Genomic DNA, 20,669 nt, shown 5'->3' with positions numbered 1-20,669 from the left:
TGAGGTCTGCACAACGCATCACCGGGGCAAACTACCTGCCCTCCAGGACACCTACACCACCCGATGTTACAGGAAGGCCATAAAGATCATCAAGGACATCAACCACCCGAACCACTGCCTGTTCACCCCGCTATCATCCAGAAGGCGAGGTCAGTACAGGTGCATCAAAGCTGGGACCGAGAGACTGAAAAACAGCTTCTATCTCAAGGCCATCAGACTGTTAAACAGCCACCACTAACATTGAGTGGCTGCTGCCAACACGCTGTCATTGACACTGACCCAACTCCAGCCACTTTAATAATGGGAATTGATGGGAAATGATGTAAATATATCACTAGCCACTTTAAACAATGCTACCTTATATAATGTTACTTACCCTACATTATTCATCTCATATGCATATGTATATACTGTACTCTAGATCATCGACTGCATTCTTATGTCACTAGCCACTTTAACTATGCCACTTTGTTTACTTTGTCTACATACTCATCTCATATGTATATACTGTACTCGATACCATCTACTGTATGCTGCTCTGTACCATCACTCATTCATATATCCTTATGTACATATTCCTTATCCCCTTACACTGAGTATAAGACAGTAGTTTTGGAATTGTTAGTTAGATTACTTGTTGGTTATCACTGCATTGTCGGAACTAGAAGCACAAGCATTTCGCTACACTCGCATTAACATCTGCTAACCATGTGTATGTGACAAATAAAATTTGAATTTGATTTGATTTATAAACTACCACTGAATAAGGGAATATAAACTACCACTGAATAAAGGGAATATAAACTACCACTGAATAAGGGAATATAAACTACCACTGAATAAGGGAATATAAACTACCACTGAATAAGGGAATATAAACTACCACTGAATAAGGGAATATAAACTACCACTGAATAAGGGAATATAAACTACCGCTGAATAAGGGAATATAAACTACCACTGAATAAGGGAATATAAACTACCACTGAATAAGGGAATATAAACTACCACTGAATAGGGGAATATAAACTACCACTGAATAAGGGAATATAAACTACCACTGAATAAGGGAATATAAACTACCACTGAATAAGGGAATATAAACTACCACTGAATAAGGGAATATAAACTACCACTGAATAAGGGAATATAAACTACCACTGAATAAGGGAATATAAACTACCACTGAATAAGGGAATATAAACTACCACTGAATAAGGGAATATAAACTACCACTGAATAAGGGAATATAAACTACCACTGAATAAGGGAATATAAACTACCACTGAATAAGGGAATATAAACTACCACTGAATAAGGGAATATAAACTACCACTGAATAAAGGGATATAAACTACCACTGAATAAGGGAATATAAACTACCACTGAATAAGGGAATATAAACTACCACTGAATAAGGGAATATAAACTACCACTGAATAAGGGAATATAAACTACCACTGAATAAGTGAATATAAACTACCACTGAATAAGTGTGTGTATACATGTACAGAAGATATCATGACAATGAGGACAGATTAGTAAAGAAGGATTAGGGTTTATCTAAATAGGATTAAACATTGCTGAGAATGAGTATTTAACTAACAGCTTCATCAAATGCACAGCAACACATCAGGGCCTGTATTCACAAAGCCTCTCAGAGGGAGCCAGTCTGAGCTCAGAAACCATGGTTCTAGTGGAATAGGGTGTCTGAATTCTTATCATATCTCGACAGCAGAGATGACAGATGTGACTGTTTGAATAGAGAAGGCAATAGCAAACAGAAACCCACAAACCACTAATCATACAAAATCATCTGTTCGGGCATGAGAAAGGGAATCCTTCAAATGTGTGGCTTCTAGGTTAGCCACATAATATTTGGACAAGAAATCAACATTCAACAGTTTATCTGCTTGTTGTTTATAACTGTTTTGTTACACTGTGACTGCCAAGGTGAGAATATAAACAGTTTTACTAGACAAGAGGTCCACTACTCATTAGCATTTACAGTGAGCTCCAAAAAAGTTAGCCGCACAAATATCATGCCCCCAAGACATGCTAGCCATTTTTGATGGGGTATGATATTTATGCCTCTGTAATTTTCTCACTCATCATTATCCACGATTAATTTAGGACTATTTGTAATCATCCACATTAATGTAGAAGTGTTGAGAAACATATTTTATTCTTATTTACAATAAAAGTGACGCCATAATGTCATGGCCGTTGAATGAAGAGGACCAAGGTGCAGCGTGGTCAGCGTACATATTATTTTTATTAGAAAAGAAGCCGAACCAAACAATAAACACTACAGAGCAAAACAATAAACACTACAGAACAAACTGTGCCGCTAAAGGCTATGTGCCATAAACAAAGTCAACTCCCCACAAAGACAGGTGGGAAAAAGGGCTACCTAAGTATAGTTCTCAATCAGAGACAACGATAGACAGCTGTCCCTGATTGAGAACCCTACCCGGCCAAACATAGAAATACAAATAATAGAACATAGAATACTCACCCCAAATCACACCCTGACCAAACCAAATAGAGACATAAAAAGGATCTCTAAGGTCAGGGCGTGACACATAATGAAAATACATTATTTACCATTCATTTCTATTGGGCACAAATTGATCTGAAACACAACCAAAACAAACAGCAAAAGCATCCAACAAGTTTGTAGAGTCACAAGCTTGATGTGGTCATTGCGTGCTGGGAATATGGGACCAAATAGTAAAATTGTACTACTTTAATACACATAAAAGTGAATTTGTCTTTTGGTAAAAATAAGTGATGTAATTTTTAAATCAGGGGTGTCAAACTCATTCCACGGAGGGCAGAGTGTCTGCTGGTTTTGTTTTTTCCTTTCAATTAAGAGCAAGACAACCAGGTGAGGGGAATTCTTACTAATTAGTGACCTTAATTCATCCATCAAGTACAAGGTTGGAGCAAAGACCCGCAGACACTCGGCCCTCTGTGGAATGAGTTTGACGCATGTTCTCTACGGTTCACCCAATATGGATGAAAATACCCTCCAATTATAGCTGACAGTCTGAACTTTAACCTCATAGTCACTGAATCATTTCACATCCAACGTGCTGGAGTACAGAGCCAAAACAACAACAAATGTGTCACTGTCCCATTACTTTTGGAGCTCACTGTATGTACCTTAGTCAACAATCCATGCTTGCTCTTTCTCGAGTAAGAAAAGCTCTCTATAGTGTCTTACCCTTTCACATGTGGAAATTCACATTATTTCACATGAAAGTTCACATGTGAAAACGTGTTTTTGGAACACTTCAACGTGTAGTTTCATGTTGTCACATGCTATCACATTGACTTCACATAAGATCACATGAAAACATGTTTTTTTGGGACACTTTACGTGTTAGCATGTGAAATTCACATGTTTTCTCCGTAAGGATACACTTATTTTGGTGGGAAACGACAGAGGAATAGAGTTTCTCTACCTTGATATACATAACCTATATGTGCATTCTCCAAATAAATTCTGTTTGGACAATATATTGGACAAAATCTAGGCCTATAATAAATATCCAGCTAAACAGATGGTTCTAGCCTCCCCAGTGAGAATACAGCCCACACAATGAGTAATGTAAAATAATCTTTCTGCTACATAGCTGGTACACATAGGTAAACTTGACACTTTAAGCACCCACGTTAATTAACATGTCCACACCACACCACATTAAGAGACTTAAAATCGACTTACTAATTAGTGAAAACTCGCCTTTCCCTGTTGACTTGGTCATAGTTTCCTTCTGATCATCGTTATGGATTAAACTCTTTAGCATCCAGTATGTAGCCACCAAAATAGAATTAGCTATTAGAAGGAACAAAATAGCTTTTGATATTGTCAGGGAACGAAATTGAAAATATTGGAGCCAAGACTGATAAGGGTAAGATGCTAAGCCACCAAAATAGTTGGCACTCACGCTGTCATTGACGTGGATTTAGCGGTCACAGACCAATATTATGAGAGAGAGAGAGAGAGAGAAGGGAAAGAGAGAGAGAAAAGAAAGAGTACAGAACATAACATGTTAGAGAGAGGGAGCAATCTCTAAAACTTAAATTAGCAGTGGAAGGGCCACCCTTTGTAATCTACTTCTAAATTAGGTGCACATCTCCCCAAAGATGTACTTTGTATTGTAAAAACTAAAAATATCTCAGAGGCAGATTGGAAGTCAAGAGACGAACCATAGAAAGGTTCAATCCTCTTGTCAAATTGAACCCAGTAACACACCCATAGAAAGGTTCAATCCTCTTGTCAAATTGAACCCAGTAACACACCCATAGAAAGGTTCAATCCTCTTGTCAAATTGAACCCAGTAACACACCCATAGAAAGTAACTTACTAAGCAACAGTCCAAATCTGATTATGTTTTCATCAAGTGTTATGGAAAGCAAGGCTATTTTAGTCATTGTACAACCAACACTCAGTTACAAACCAAAATGTAAAGTAATGATTATAACATTTCATACATCACTACTTGTATATTGTCTCGTCCCAGATGTACCCCTATTCCCTATACAGTGCACTAGATTTGATGACATTTGGGACTCACCCTATGAGTGATATAGGCCTACTGGACAAAGACCATTCCCATTTACCATCAACCTCATCACTACCAGTTAATACGTTCAGCCAATGCGGCACCAGACGTATCGGACATCTATCAATGTCATCTTCTTTACCCTGTGAGAGCAGCAATGGAGGTAGATAAACGAGTCAATTTCCTAAAAGTCCTCTTTGTCTAATGGAACAGTATCTTAATGGAAAGGCGGTAATCTGATTCATACAGCGTGTGGTTCTAATCCTGAATGCTGATGTCTTAAAATCGCATTCCAGACGGTGTCTTTTCCACAAGTTACAACTGGCTAAATCTATGACGTTAAAATGCCTATTTACTGCGAAATCCACTGTCTCCTCAACCCAGCCAGGCAATTTATAAACTTGATCTCCTCTATAAAAATCATATAGACATTATTTCAAATTTCTTTTAGGCTAACAGTTAGTTTTCAACAGTGGAGATTTGTATAAACTTGCTGTCTGTCTCTCCGACATTTGCAACATTGAATCAATATTCAAATTTGATCTCCAGCTGTTCTGTAGTAATGAACGAGTTGGGACGAAACAGACAGTCAAGAAGTGTTGCTCAGCCTGTCGAAAACATGACTCAACTGGCATCAATTGAAAAAAGAAAAAATGAAATAAAGTTTAGCTAGTTTGCAGTCTTTCCAGCTTCAGTTTGAAGAAATTGTGTTAGCTGTGTTGTTGGCTAACTCGTCTGATGAGAGAGCACATGTTCTATGCCAGGCTAAATGGAGCCTGATTAGCTCATTGTTATGGATGTAGCCAAATAAATGTCACTAAAAAAACTGCTTAAACACATGTAAATGCAGCTACTGTTGTTATTCTAGCTGCCCTGTTTGAGGTGACTGTAAGTTAGCCATAGTTGGCTAGCTAGCAAGCAAGGGATAAGAACATTACCAGCCAATATGTCACTGGAACACATAGAACAAATGACTGGGTACAAAACATAAAGATTGAACGACTGGGTCGCGTCTCTGGCAACCGAACCAATAGAACGAACAACCAGCCAGGTTGGCTAGCAACCTTCGATTTGTGTCGGGACTATAGCTTGTGGAAGGATGAAATAGTATGAATAAATTAATCAAAATTTTAAAAAAAATATGAAAATATGTCAATCTTTATTTGAATATGTTGGTAACCCAACATATTGGAGAATATACTGTATTGGCACGGTTTGACGGCCCTCGACGATATCCTCCAAACACCGGCTTCTCTGGCATTATCACTTTATTAGAATGAGACGTCTCGTTGGCAGAAAGACAACCTCCATATGACTGAGGAAGTCACAGCAAACCGAATCACACTGATAAGATTGGGGGATGCACCATACGCACAAACACATGCATAACATTACACGACTAGGCAACAAATCTTCCTTAGGTATTCTGATTATGATGCATGTTCCTCTATTAAGCCGTTTCATCAACAAAGGCAAACCGGTTATCCATTAAGTCATCAGTCTTCTACCAGTAAATGGCAAATATCACTTTCAAACAGCCTTGTTGTGAGATTGAGAACTAAGGGTCTAAATTGCAATGGGACTTTGATATCGTAAAAATAGCTGATCTAAATAAGAATCTACTTCACGACTGGAGGAAGATATTCAGCGTTTTATGTCCCACACCTCTGCAGTGGTATGGTAGTCTATATCATAGTGTAAAGGCCTCTGCAGGTGTATGGTAGTCTATATCATAGTGTAAAGGTCTCTGCAGTGGTATGGCAGTCTATATCATAGTGTAAAGGTCTCTGCAGTGGTATGGTAGTCTATATCATAGTGTAAAGGTCTCTACAGTGGTATGGTAGTCTATATCATAGTGTAAAGGCCTCTGCAGGGGTATGGTAGTCTATATCATAGTGTAAAGGCCTCTGCAGGGGTATGGTAGTCTATATCATAGTGTAAAGGTCTCTGCAGGGGTATGGTAGTCTATATCATAGTGTACAGGCCTCTGCAGGGGTATGGTAGTCTGGATCATAGTGTAAAGGTCTCTGCAGTGGTATGGTAATCTATATCATAGTGTACAGGCCTCTGCAGTGGTATGGTAGTCTATATCATAGTGTAAAGGTTTCTGCAGGGGTATGGTAGTCTATATCATAGTGTAAAGGTCTCTGCAGTGGTATGGTAGTCTATATCATAGTGTAAAGGTCTCCGCAGTGGTATGGTAGTCTATATCATAGTGTAAAGGCCTCTGCAGGGGTATGGTAGTCTATATCATAGTGTAAAGGTCTCTGCAGGGGTATGGTAGTCTATATCATAGTGTAAAGGTCTCTGCAGTGGTATGGTAGTCTATATCATAGTGTAAAGGTCTCTGCAGTGGTATGGTAGTCTATATCATAGTGTAAAGGCCTCTGCAGGGGTATGGTAGTCTATATCATAGTGTAAAGGTCTCTGCAGTGGTATGGTAGTCTATATCATAGTGTAAAGGTCTCTACAGTGGTATGGTAGTCTATATCATAGTGTAAAGGTCTCTGCAGGGGTATGGTAGTCTATATCATAGTGTAAAGGTCTCTGCAGGGGTATGGTAGTCTATATCATAGTGTAAAGGTCTCTGCAGTGGTATGGTAGTCTATATCATAGTGTAAAGGTCTCTGCAGTGGTATGGTAGTCTATATCATAGTGTAAAGGTCTCTGCAGTGGTATGGTAGTCTATATCATAGTGTAAAGGTCTCTGCAGGGGTATGGTAGTCTATATCATAGTGTAAAGGTCTCTACAGTGTTATGGTAGTCTATATCATAGTGTAAAGGCCTCTGCAGGGGTATGGTAGTCTGTATCATAGTGTAAAGGTCTCTGCAGTGGTATGGTAGTCTATATCATAGTGTACAGGCCTCTGCAGGGGTATGGTAGTCTATATCATAGTGTAAAGGTCTCTGCAGGGGTATGGTAGTCTATAGCATAGTGTAAAGGTCTCTGCAGTGGTATGGTAGTCTATATCATAGTGTAAAGGTCTCTGCAGGAGTATGGGCAGTCTGTATCATAGTGTAAAGGCCTCTGCAGGGGTATGGTAGTCTATATCATAGTGTAAAGGTCTCTGCAGGGGTATGGTAGTCTGGATCATAGTGTAAAGGTCTCTGCAGTGGTATGGTAGTCTATATCATAGTGTAAAGGTCTCTGCAGGGGTATGGTAGTCTATATCATAGTGTACAGGCCTCTGCAGTGGTATGGTAGTCTATATCATAGTGTAAAGGTCTCTGCAGTGGTATGGTAGTCTATATCATAGTGTAAAGGTATCTGCAGTGGTATGGTAGTCTATATCATAGTGTAAAGGTCTTTGCAGTGGTATGGTAGTCTATATCATAGTGTAAAGGTCTCTGCAGGGGTATGGTAGTCTGGATCATAGTGTAAAGGTCTCTGCAGGGGTATGGTAGTCTATATCATAGTGTAAAGGTCTCTGCAGTGGTATGGTAGTCTATATCATAGTGTAAAGGTCTTTGCAGTGGTATGGTAGTCTATATCATAGTGTAAAGGTCTCTGCAGGGGTATGGTAGTCTGGATCATAGTGTAAAGGTCTCTGCAGGGGTATGGTAGTCTATATCATAGTGTAAAGGTATCTGCAGGGGTATGGTAGTCTATATCATAGTGTAGCTATAGATGTGCGGACACACATCACGGAATGCAGGGCTTCACGGCTCGATGAGTCACACATGCACTACACACACACACACACACACTTGACATGCACATGCACGTACGCACACGCACATACACATCATACCAAAGTACACAATACATAAAAACACACTAAACGCATCCGTTTATCTCTTCAAGTTGAGTGCCTTGATAACAGTCCTTAAAGGTCCAGTACAGTCAAAAACTAGATTGGCCTGTATTTTATATATTTTTTCACACTCTGAGATTTCAATAATACTGTGAAATTGTGACAATTATGATAATGCCCTTTTAGTGTAAGAGCTGTTTGAAAAGTCCTCCTGAAACTGAAAGTTTTGCACTGCTTGGTGACATCACCAGGCGGTAAATTAGTTAATAAACCAATAAGAAAGAGAGTTCCAAACCTCCCTGCAAATAACAGCAAAATTCTTGCTTGAGAAATTGCTCTTTGCTAAAATGCAATTTTTTAAACAATTTTAATTGAAAACAATCACAGAATGGTACTCAATTGTTACCCAGAAATGATACGATATTGAGATAAAAACAGTTGCATTGGACCTTTAAAGATGTGCAAAAATAACTAGCCCTTCTAAGCCCTAGCAACAAACTCAAGCATTTGAAGTCATTGGAAACTGGTAGGCACTAGGCAACACAACAATGGCACCAGAAATAGAATCTGAATTCAAGCCGCAAACCAGGTGGAGGGTGGAGGAGAACCCTGAGAGACGGAGGGTGGAGGAGAACCGTGAGAGACAGAGGGTGGAGGAGAACCGTGAGAGACAGAGGGTGGAGGAGAACCGTGAGAGACAGAGGGTGGAGGAGAACCCTGAGAGACAGAGAATGACAAGCCTGTGGCACAGACAGATATTGGCAGTAGGGACTATAGATACAGATATTTGCAGTAGGGACTATAGATACAGATATTTGCAGTAGGGACTATAGATACAGATATTTGCAGTAGGGACTATAGATACAGATATTGGCAGTAGGGACTATAGATACAGATATTGGCAGTAGGGACTATAGATACAGATATTTGCAGTAGGGACTATAGATACAGATATTTGCAGTAAGGACTATACAGATACAGATAAGGCACTGGGAACTGACTGAGGGTCCCTTTTCAAACCCTCTAGGGTTGAACAGAGGCCCAATGGCCCAGTGGGACCAACCATTCTGAGACAGGAGAGTGAAGAATAACCCACAAACAGAGATAATGACAGGCCTGCAGCACAGACAGATATTGGCAGGGGGGGAGGGACTATACACATTCAGAGATAAGCCAGAGCACAGAGCACAGAGATGGCAGTAGAGACTGGGGGTCTTTCTCTTGCTCTGAATTGAACAGTGGAGGGGTCTGTGTCTGAGCAAACAGAGAAGAAGATGAAGACGTCATGTCTCTGTGTGTCTCACAGCTAGACAGCTAGTCGTACCATTAGTGATCCTCTCTCTATTGATCAAGACTTTGGTGAAATAGCTGGACAATCTAAAGAGATCATCGAGACGAGAGCATCAATCTAAAGAGACCATCAAGACAAAAGCATCACATGTTTGTCAGCAGGATGGGGGGAAAGGCGGAAAGGGGAGTTCACTCCACCACCATGAATTTAGCCTTAAGGCTCTCGCACATCACACCGAATGTAAATATAGCGTTCGTCTGCCGTTCGTTCAACATGCTGTGTTTTAGAGACTTCCCTTGAGTAAGTGTGTTCATTTTCAATAACAACAAATCTGGAAATGTCTTTCTTCTTGAATGGCCAACATTGCTTCCATGTGACCAAACAAACATTGCCTAACAATCTAACCCCTCTGATGCCAAATGCCAGGCTTGCCAGCCACTTGGAGTCCCAGAGTACCTTCATTATCAAACCCAAATCTCCAGACTGGCTATCTTAGCTCTCTCTCAGCTAATGCATTGACTCTCTGCCAAAGAGCTTTGGAATGTTTGGATTTGGGAAGGAACATCTTGGGACAAATCTAATCTTGCAGAAAGTCCTTAGAGAGTACCTTGATCTTAAATGGCAGCCGTCCAGACCTCAACTTTCCTGCTTTGGAAATCACTGATTAAGAACTAAGAGGGTTAGTCAGTTTTGTTAGGAATCTGTACCAATTCAGTAATATTACACCAACAACATGTCTCTAGTGAGTATCATTACATAAAGTCAACTGTGCTGTGGACCTGAAGTAGTCCAAAAACCAGCAACACTCCAACTATATCAGTCTGAAAATACACACACGGTCCATGTTTTGATGGCTTTGCCATTGTGTGGTTGGCTTGGACCATGTAGCAGGGCCAAGTTCTATGTTGTAGCCAATGTGTGTGGTCTCTTCATAGCCAATGAGTGTGGTCTCTTCGTAGCCAATGAGTGTGGTCTCTTCGTAGGCAATGTGTGTGGTCTCTTCGTAGGCAATGAGTGTGGTCTCTTCGTAGGCAATGAGTGTGGTCCCTTCGTCGCCAATGAGTGTGTTCCCTTCGTAGCCAATGAGTGTGGACTCTTCATAGCCAATGAGTGTGGTCTCTTCGTGGCCAATGAGTGTGGACTCTTTGTAGCCAATGAGTGTGGTCTCTTTTACTCAACAGGTTGACATGCCACAGGAATAGATCTGACGTACCAAAGACTTCTGCTTCTGCACGTACCAAACACCAAACACTTCTGCTTCTACACATACCAAACACCAATCACTTCTGCTTCTCTACACATACCAAACACCAAACACTTCTGCTTCTACACATACCAAACACCAATCACTTCTGCTTCTACACATACCAAACACCAATCACTTCTGCTTCTGCACGTACCAAACACCAAACACTTCTGCTTCTACACGTACCAAACACCAAACACTTCTGCTTCTACACATACCAAACACCAAACACTTCTGCTTCTGCACGTACCAAACACTTCTGCTTCTACACATACCAAACACTTCTGCTTCTACACGTACCAAACACTTCTGCTTCTACACATACCAAACACTTCTGCTTCTACACGTACCAAACACTTCTGCTTCTACACATACCAAACACCAATCACTTCTGCTTCTACACATACCAAACACCAAACACTTCTGCTTCTACACATACCAAACACTTCTGCTTCTACACATACCAAACACCAATCACTTCTGCTTCTACACATACCAAACACCAATCACTTCTGCTTCTACACCAAACACTTCTGCTTCTACACATACCAAACACCAATCACTTCTGCTTCTACACATACCAAACACTTCTGCTTCTACAACCAAACACCAATCACTTCTGCTTCTACACATACCAAACACCAATCACTTCAACATACCAAACACTTCTGCTTCTACACATACCAAACACCAATCACTTCTGCTTCTACACATACCAAACACCAATCACTTCTGCTTCTACACATACCAAACACCAATCACTTCTGCTTCTACACAAACACCAAACAAACACTTCTGCTTCTAACATACAAACACTTCTGCTTCTACACATACCAAACACTCACTTCTGCTTCTACACATACCAAACACCAAACACTTCTGCTTCTACACATACCAAACACTTCTGCTTCTACACATACACATCACTTCTGCTTCTACAATACCAAACACCAATCACTTCTGCTTCTACACATACCAAACACTTCAAACAAACACCAATCACTTCTGCTTCTACACATACCAAACACCAATCACTTCTGCACATACACAAACACAATCACTTCTGCTTCTACACATACCAATCACCAAACACTTCTGCTTCTACACATACCAAACACTTCTGCTTCTACACATACCAAACACCAATCACTTCTGCTTCTACACATACCAAACAAACACATACCAAACACAATCACTTCTGCTTCTACACATACCAAACACCAATCACTTCTGTTTCACATACAAACATACCAAAACACCAATCACTTCTGCTTCTACACATACCAAACACCAATCACTTCTGCTTCTACACATACCAAACACCAATCACTTCTGCTTCTACACATACCAAACACTTCTGCTTCTACACATACCAAACACCAATCACTTCTGCTTCTACACATACCAAACACTTCTGCTTCTACACATACCAAACACCAATCACTTCTGCTTCTACACATACCAAACACTTCTGCTTCTACACACACCAATCACTTCTGCTTCTACACATACCAAACACTTCTGCCTCTACACATACCAAACACTTCTGCTTCTACACATACCAAACACCAATCACTTCTGCTTCTACACATACCAAACACTTCTGCTTCTGCACGTACCAAACACCAATCACTTCTGCTTCTGCGTGGGTTTCATCCCTATCATTCATCATGAATATCAGACCCTACTGCCAATGAAAGAGAGAGGAGTTTCTGTTGAGTTCTATCTCTGTGAAAACGGATAGGGTGCCGATGCACACAGGATTTGTTTTTTTTCTTCCTTGCCAACTTTTTCATTTATTGAATTCATTTCGGGTTGCTGAGCCTTTCCCTGTCTTATCTGACCATATCTCTGGGTTCAATTGAATCACAGTAACACTGACAGAGGACACTTCAAACCCAATGACCGCTCCAATCCCACTGAGGTTGCCAATTTGAAATGCATGATAGGACACACAGCGCTGCCTGGGCCGAGCCAGCCATGTTTTGGAGGGCCAGTGACTGTTATTTAAAGTGTTCCTCATCTAGCCTGGCTGACAGACTGCTCGGGCTGACCCTGTTCCAAAGCACAGAGGGAAGAACTTATGTAAAATATCCAAACTTCATTTCCATCCAGCTCTGCCTGGCAATGTAAAGCCCAAGACGCAGACCTGGGCTGGGTTCAAGGGTAATTGATTTATTTCAAATGCTTTGAGAATTAGATTGAGACTGCCTGAAGCACTGGATGGGCGTGGTTTGTACTTATGGAACCATTACATTGGCTCCATAGTGCCAAGAAAGCTTAATCAAGTAGCTGAATTATCTGAAAGAAGACACATACTATTTGAACCCAGGTCTGCTATGGTATACAACAGGTCATAGGACAGCTGGAGATGCATTAGTAGTCCAGTTTATAAAATCCAGCCCCTACAAAACAAGCCAATGTATCTGCTACAGGTTCAATATTGACACCCTGCCCAGGTCCTTCAGTTGTCAATCTTTCAGGTATCTCAAATGTCAGTCTTTCAGATGTAACAAATGCTGTACGAACGCTAAGTTATCTAATAGACAGCTAAGCACTGCCACTGTTGACTGGAGAAAGCTTCACTACATCTACTGTGTAACAGTGTTGCTATGGGTTGCAGTAATGACTTTGATCTCGGAAGCACCTGTACACGTCATGCAGAATGAAATTCTAGCTGCAATTAACTAAAGCAGGAATTCAAAATGATAATTATTTTATAGTCCAGCGTGTCCAGTTATAATGTATCGTTTATAGCGCATACAGTAAACGTCCAGTAGCTAGAAAACCGAGAAAAGCCAAGCAGGACGCGCCCATGGTACCTTTGCTGACAACCTGTCTGACATTATAGCGGAATGAGGTGGTTTCCTGACGTTTTGAAATTACAATGAACCCAGCGATCTATATCTCCTGCCGTACGCAATGAATAATAATGAAAAGGCATATTCATCTTGCAGGGATTGGACTGTTGGAAGTGGGATTGGACTGTTGGAAGTGGGGAGCTGGATGTTTTTTTTAGCTTAATAAATTATCAGGAAAGGACAAGCGAATAGCCCCTAAAATAACCACCTCTAATGGTATCGATATTATGCCACCGGTAGGCAATTTTATACGTTCAAGGTTTTATGAATGACATAATTAATTAAGCACACAGGTGTTTAATCATCCGTAATGTGGATCAAATACAATCACACTATCCCTCCCCTCAAAAACCATGCAGCCAGCGCTCTGATCTGTCTGTCTGTTGAAGAAAAAAATGCATGCCTCTAATTTCACCCAGAATAACGTTATCCATCAACGTGAAAACAGCATCCCTTCAAGATCATCTCTAAAATCTCCGTTTTGCAGTTGGGCAGAATAGAACGAGAACGCATGTTGCACAAACTTGTCAAAATTGTCTACGATTCTGCATTGCGGTAGGTTCCATCACTACATTCCCATCTCAATCACTGGAAACAACACTGATTCCCTCGCTTTTGCCCATTGCTGCATAGACCCAGATTTTCTAGAAATAATAAAATAAGACATAGAATCAATGAAGCTGTTCATCTTCTTACCTGCAATAGCAGACGATCCGTCCGTCCGATTAACCTTCAAGACTCACACCTGGATCAACAGCACTGCATCTCCGGGCGCTCAGGAGCTCAGATCCGGGAAGAAACTGACAGGCAGCAGAGTCTCTGCCGCGTCCTCTTCGATTGGATGGAGGGCTATGACATTAGGACATGGGGGGGTGCGCTATTTCATTGGGCGACCGGAGAAGCCATCCAGTCCAGAATGTGTTTGTTTCAGAACAAACGACGTGGCGGACTCATAGCTGAGTGTTGTTTTAGTTATTCTGCACTGTGATCATCATATCTTTTAGTTTCAGCATTAGCTGTAGTCTAGGTTAGATGACAGCAACACTTCAATGAGAAAGTGTTGTGTAGGCTATGCATTAGCCTATTATATTTGAGAATGGCGTTGCCTGAAGCATTCTACATGATTAAAGAGAAGAGATGGGTGTGCCATGTCTCCACTACATCATTATGCGTTTAGATAAAGTGAAAGGCCTTGTGTCGCATTTCAAACAACTGGGAACTCAGGAACTGGTAACTCGGAAATCTCAAACTTCCGACTTCATTGCGTTCAAAACAACTGTGAACTCTGAAAAAAAATCTAATCAAATGTTATTGGTCACATATAAGTGTTTAGTAGATGCTATTGCAAGTGTAGCGAAATGCTTGTCCTTCTAGTTCGACAGTGCAGCAATATCTAACAAGTAATGTCTAACAATTTCCCAACAAATACCTAATACACACAAATCTAAGTAAAGGAATAGAATAAAACATATATATATATATATATATATATATATATATATATATATATATATATATATATATATATATATATATATATGTATACTGTATTCTGTTCTGGTATAGAACAGAATACAGTATACATTATACATATGAGATGAGTAATGCAAGATATGTAAACATTATTAAAGTGACATTATTAAAGTGGCCAATGATTTCAAGTCTGTATGTAGGCAGCAGCCTCTCTGTGCTAGTGATTCTAAATCTGAATTCCAACTCGGGAACCCGGGCCTCATTCTAGAGCTCCAACTTTCCAACCTGAAGATCACTGACGTCATGATTTTACCTCTTAATCTTTAGGGTTCACAGTTGTTTTGAATGTGGCAAGTGACACGGATGTCGTCATGCAGACTGTCACATACCAAATCAAGATTAGCAGAGGTCACGAGTAAAAAAAAATTAAACACACAAGGGCAGGCTACCTATGAGGAGGCACTGGGCTGCTGTGGGCCCAGACAAGTGTCTTCGCTGCATTCCATCCCAGTCACATGGGAAAACAATTTATTGTCTCGATATATCAAATCCTAATAAGCAATGGTGAGCAATAGTCGATTGTCACATGTAATGGTCCTGTAGAGAGAGAGAGAGAGAGAGAGAGAGCGACAGACCACGTATTCACCCTGCACACCCTAATTGACAAAGAAACAAAACAAAGGCAAAGTCTTGTCATGCTTTGTTGATTTCAAAAAAAGCTTTTGACTCAATTTGACATGAGGGCCTGCTATACAAATTGATAGAAAGTTGTGTTGGGGGGAAAAACATACGACATTATAAAATCAATGTACACAAACAACAAGTGTGCTGGTAAAATTGGCAAAAAAACACACATGTTTATTTTCACAGGACCGTGGGGTGAGACAGGGATGCAGCTTAAGCCCCACCCTCTTTAACACATATATCAACAAATTGAGGGCACGAGAACAGTCTGCAGCACCCGGCCTCACCCTACTAGAATCTGAAGTCAATTGTCTACAGTTTGCTGATGATCTGTCTTTACTCTCTTGGAACGTTTGTGAGTGTAATGTTTACTGTTAATTTGTCTATTGTTTATTTCACTTTTTTTATTATCTACTTCACTTGCTATGGCAATACAAACATATGTTTCCAATACCAATGATGCCCGTAAATTGAAATTGTCTTTAAGAGAAAAAGAGCCAGAGAGAGAGAGTGGGTGAGATGGGAGAGACGTTGAGAGAGAGAGATAGAGAGAGACAGAGTGAAGAAGGAGAAGAGAAGGATCGTGTGACCAGGGAAGGGGGGGTGTTGTAAAGGTTTCTCCCTCCCGTTTCCAAATCACAATCCACATGGGACGTGTGTGTGTGTTCAGTGTGTGAGATACATACACAGTGATTATGAGAGCCACCATGACTGTATTATCTTGTTCCTTTATGTTGATATTTTACCTGGAAGTTAACAGAGGCTTGATAGCAGGATAGTTATGAGGATTACTTGCAAAATCTTATATTCTGAGACCATATACAGTGGGGCAAAAAAGTATTTAGTCAGCCACCAATTGTGCAAGTTCTGCCACTTAAAAAGATGAGAGAGGCCTGTCATTTTCATCATAGGTACATTTCAACTATGACAGACAAAATGAGAAAAAGAAATCCAGAAAATCACATTGTAGGATTTTTTATGAATTTATTTGCAAATTATGGTGGAAAATAAGTATAGACTGGAGGTGTGTTTTTGGGTCATTGTCCTGCTGAAAAACAAATGATAGTCCCACTAAGCTCAAACCAGATGGGATGGCGTATCGCTGCAGAATGCTGTGGTAGCCATGCTGGTTAAATAAATCACAGACAATGTCACCAGCAAAACACCATCATACCTCCTCCATGCTTCACAGTGGGTACCACACATGCAAAGATCATCCTTTCACCTACTCTGCGTCTTACATAGACATGGCTGTTGGAACCAAAAATCTAAAATATCGACTCATCAGACAAAAGGACAGATTTCCACTGATCTAATGTCCGTTGCTCGTGTTTCTTGGCCAAGCAAGTCTCTTCTTATTATTGGTGACCTTCAGTAGTGGTTTCTTTGCAGCAATTCGACCATGAAGGCCTGATTCACGCAGTCTCCTCAGAACAGTTGATGTTGAGATGTGTCTGTTACTTGAACTCTGTGAAGCATTTCCTTGGGCTGCAATCTGAGGTGTAGTTAACTCTAATGAGCTTATCCCCTGCAGCGGAGGTAACTCTTGGTCTTCCTTTCCTCTGGCGGTCCTCATGAGAGCTAGTTTCATCATAGCGCTTGATGGTTTCTGCGACTGTACTTGGATTAATGTCATTAAAATGAATGTGTTGCCCAAATTTGTATATTTATTTCAATGTTTACCCATTTTTATTCCAAAATCTTTTTTTATTTCACTGGATCAAACATTCATGCATTTTATTTGGGATGGCAAGGTACCACGGATTGGTAGAAAACATTTACAGAAGCCTAGGTCATTGGGGGGTTTAGCTCTACCAAATTTTCAGACATACTACTGGGCTGCAAATTTCAGAGCCGTTCTGTACTGGCTGCAGACTGATCCTACTGGCCCTAGACCACTCTGGGTCCAGATGGAGTCTGAATCGTGTAAACCTGCAGCACTTTCCTCTGTGCTGTGCTCATCTCTCCCAGTGTCCCTAGGCAAAAGGTGTGTCAACCCAATTGTAAAGCAGTCTCTTAAAATTTGGAATCAGTTCCGTTTAGCCTTTAACCTCCGAGGCTTTTCTCTATCAGGCCCAATCAATCAGAACATTTTATTTCCTCCATCTTTGAATGATGGGGCTTTTGGCATTTGGCACTCACTAGGCCTCTCCTCGCTAGCCCAATTATTCTTTGATGATACATTTGCCTCTTTTTCTCAGCTGCAGGAAAAGTTCAATCTCCCCCAATCCCACTTTTTCCGCTATCTCCAGACTAGAAACTTTGTCAGGGTTAACACACCTGGATTTCCCAATAGGCCTGCGAATACAGCTATAGAGAGCATCTTGGAGCTGAACAAGCTTCCTAGGGGCGCAATTTCAGATGTATATGCAATCATTCATGACTTACAGAACCCTTCTTTGGTGCCTTTAAAGACTCGATGGGAAAAGGATTTGGGGGAGGAACTTGGGGAAGACGCCTGGGAATCTGTGCTGCACAGGGTGCACTCGTCCTCTTTTAGCACTAGACACAGCTTCATTCAATTCAAGGTGGTTCACCGTATCCACTGGTCGGGGGCCAAACTTGGAAGAATATTCTCTGATTTTGATCCTACCTGTGTCAGATGTAAAGTGGAACCAGCCACACTGTTGCATATGTTTTGGGGCTGTCATAAACTGTCAGGTTTCTGGGAATTAATATTTAAATGTTTCTCTGATATATATGACACTGTTATAGATCCGTCTCCCCTTACAGCCCTTTTTGGAGTACTGCCCATGGGTACCCCCCTGTCAAGAATCCAGTCGGACACTGTTGCTTATACAACTCTTTTAGCTAGACGGCTAATACTACAGAACTGGAAGATGGCAGCTCCCCCATCTTATACATATTGGGTGAGGGATGTGTTGTGCTCTCTGAAACTAGAAACAATACAATTCAATTCACGTGGGAACCCCAAACTGTTTGATGAGTCTTGGGCTCCATTCCGGTCTTACTTTAAACAGTCCATCCTCTGATGGCATTCCAATTAATACTAAAATAAGTCTGTGACTTAAGGGTTGGAGGAGCCTCTCTCTGTGTTTTTGCTGGGGGGGCATTAAGGTCCATGTGCTTATTGATTGTGATCCGCAGATGCCTTGTTCATCTTGCTCGGGCAGAGACTGAAGTGTGAGCTTGTTTTTCCCAGTTATTTTGACACTTTGTTCACGCCTACATGAATAATCATTTTTTATTTTTTATTTTAAAGCATTGTAAAAAAAAAAAGTGGATGGTCGGTCTGTGGCCATGACTCTCTGTGAGTGGTTGCATTTCTCCACCCTTATCCCTTGACTGTTTACAGGAACAATGGTGAGGTGTTTACTCTGTCCCTGTACTATAGATTGCCCTTTAACCTCTGTAGCCTTCTGCCTGGTGTGTTTAACTTGTCTAAAGTATGGGATCTTTAAAGCTATTTTTTGATTTTATATTTTTATTTGTATTTTTTTTTCTAGTTGAGTATATTATTTATATTGCTTTGTCTTGTCTATGTGTGTGTGTGTGTAAAACTTAATAAACAGAGTTAAAAAAATATATATATATTTAGATTTGTTTGACACTTTTTTGGTTACTACATGATTCCATGTGTTGTTTCATAGTATTGACGTCTTCACTATTATTCTACAATGTAAAATAGTCCAAATAAAGATAAACCCTTGGATGAGTAGGTGTGTCCAAACCTTTGACTGGTACTGTAAATACTGCATTCAGAAAGTATTCAGACCCCTTGACTTTTTCCACATTTTGTGACTTTACAGACTTATTCTAAAATGGATTATTTTTTATTGCCTGCATCAATCAACACACAATACCCCATAATGACAAAGCAAAAACAGGTTTTTAGAAATGTTACTGAAACATCACATTTACAGAAGTATTCAGACCCTTTACTCAGTACTTGTTGAAGCACCATTGGCAACGATTACAGATTCTAGTTGTAAAGAGTGCACTGAGAATCGGGAAGGAAGTTCAGGGAGTGAGTGTTTGAATAAAGAAATGAAACAATAAACACGTAACACAATCAACACACCGAAAACAGAGTCAATAGCACCTGAGGAAAGAACCAAGGGGAGGTGACAGATATAGGGAAGATAATCAAGGAGGTGATGGAGTCCAGGTGAGTGTCATGAGACGCAGGAGCGCGAGACGATGGTGACAGGTGTGCGGGATAATCAGCAGCCTGATGACCTAGAGGCCGGAGAGGGAGTATACGTGACAATAGTCTTCTTGGGTATGACGCTACAAGCTTAGCAGTTGTATTTGGGGAGTTTCTCCCATTCTTCGCTGCAGATCTTCTTAGAGATGACCAAGGCCCTTGTAACGGCTTTCTTCCTGGGAAGGAGAGGCGGACCAAAACGCAGTGTGGTTATAGTTCATGGTTCTTTAATAAGAAAACTCAAACATGAACAAACTACAAAACAATAAACGTGAAAACCAAAACAGCCCTATCTGGTGCAGTAAACACAAAGACAGGAAACAATCACCCACAAAATACCCAAAGAATATGGCTCCCAATCAGAGACAACGATAAACACCTGCCTCTGATTGAGAACCAATCCAGGCAACCATAGACTTACCTAGACACCTAAAAGAACACAACCCCATAAATCTACAAAAAACCCTAGACAAGACAAAACACATAAATCACCCATGTCACACCCTGGCCTAACCAAAATAATAAAGAAAACAAAGATAACTAAGGCCAGGGCGTGACAGCCCTTCTCTTCCGATTGCTCAGTTTGGCCGGGCGGCCAGGTCTAGAAAGAGTCTTGG

The 20,669-nt window shown here is 40.6% G+C and overlaps 1 protein-coding gene across 1 annotated transcript in view; it reads right to left on the bottom strand.

Annotated features, from left to right (window-relative positions):
• Window positions 1-14,636, bottom strand: part of LOC115115226 (contactin-1a-like) — a 181,215-nt gene extending 166,579 nt beyond the window's left edge. Inside the window, exon 1 of the mRNA XM_065022342.1 lies at window positions 14,424-14,636. The gene's annotated coding sequence lies outside the window, so the exon portion shown is untranslated. The remainder of the gene's footprint in view (window positions 1-14,423) is intronic.
• Between the last annotated feature and the right edge of the window lie 6,033 nt (window positions 14,637-20,669).

This window comes from Oncorhynchus nerka, linkage group LG9a, assembly GCF_034236695.1.
Source record: "Oncorhynchus nerka isolate Pitt River linkage group LG9a, Oner_Uvic_2.0, whole genome shotgun sequence".
NCBI lineage: Eukaryota > Metazoa > Chordata > Actinopteri > Salmoniformes > Salmonidae > Oncorhynchus > Oncorhynchus nerka.
Note: the sequence above shows the minus strand (reverse complement) of the source record. Positions and strands in the feature narration are given on the sequence as shown.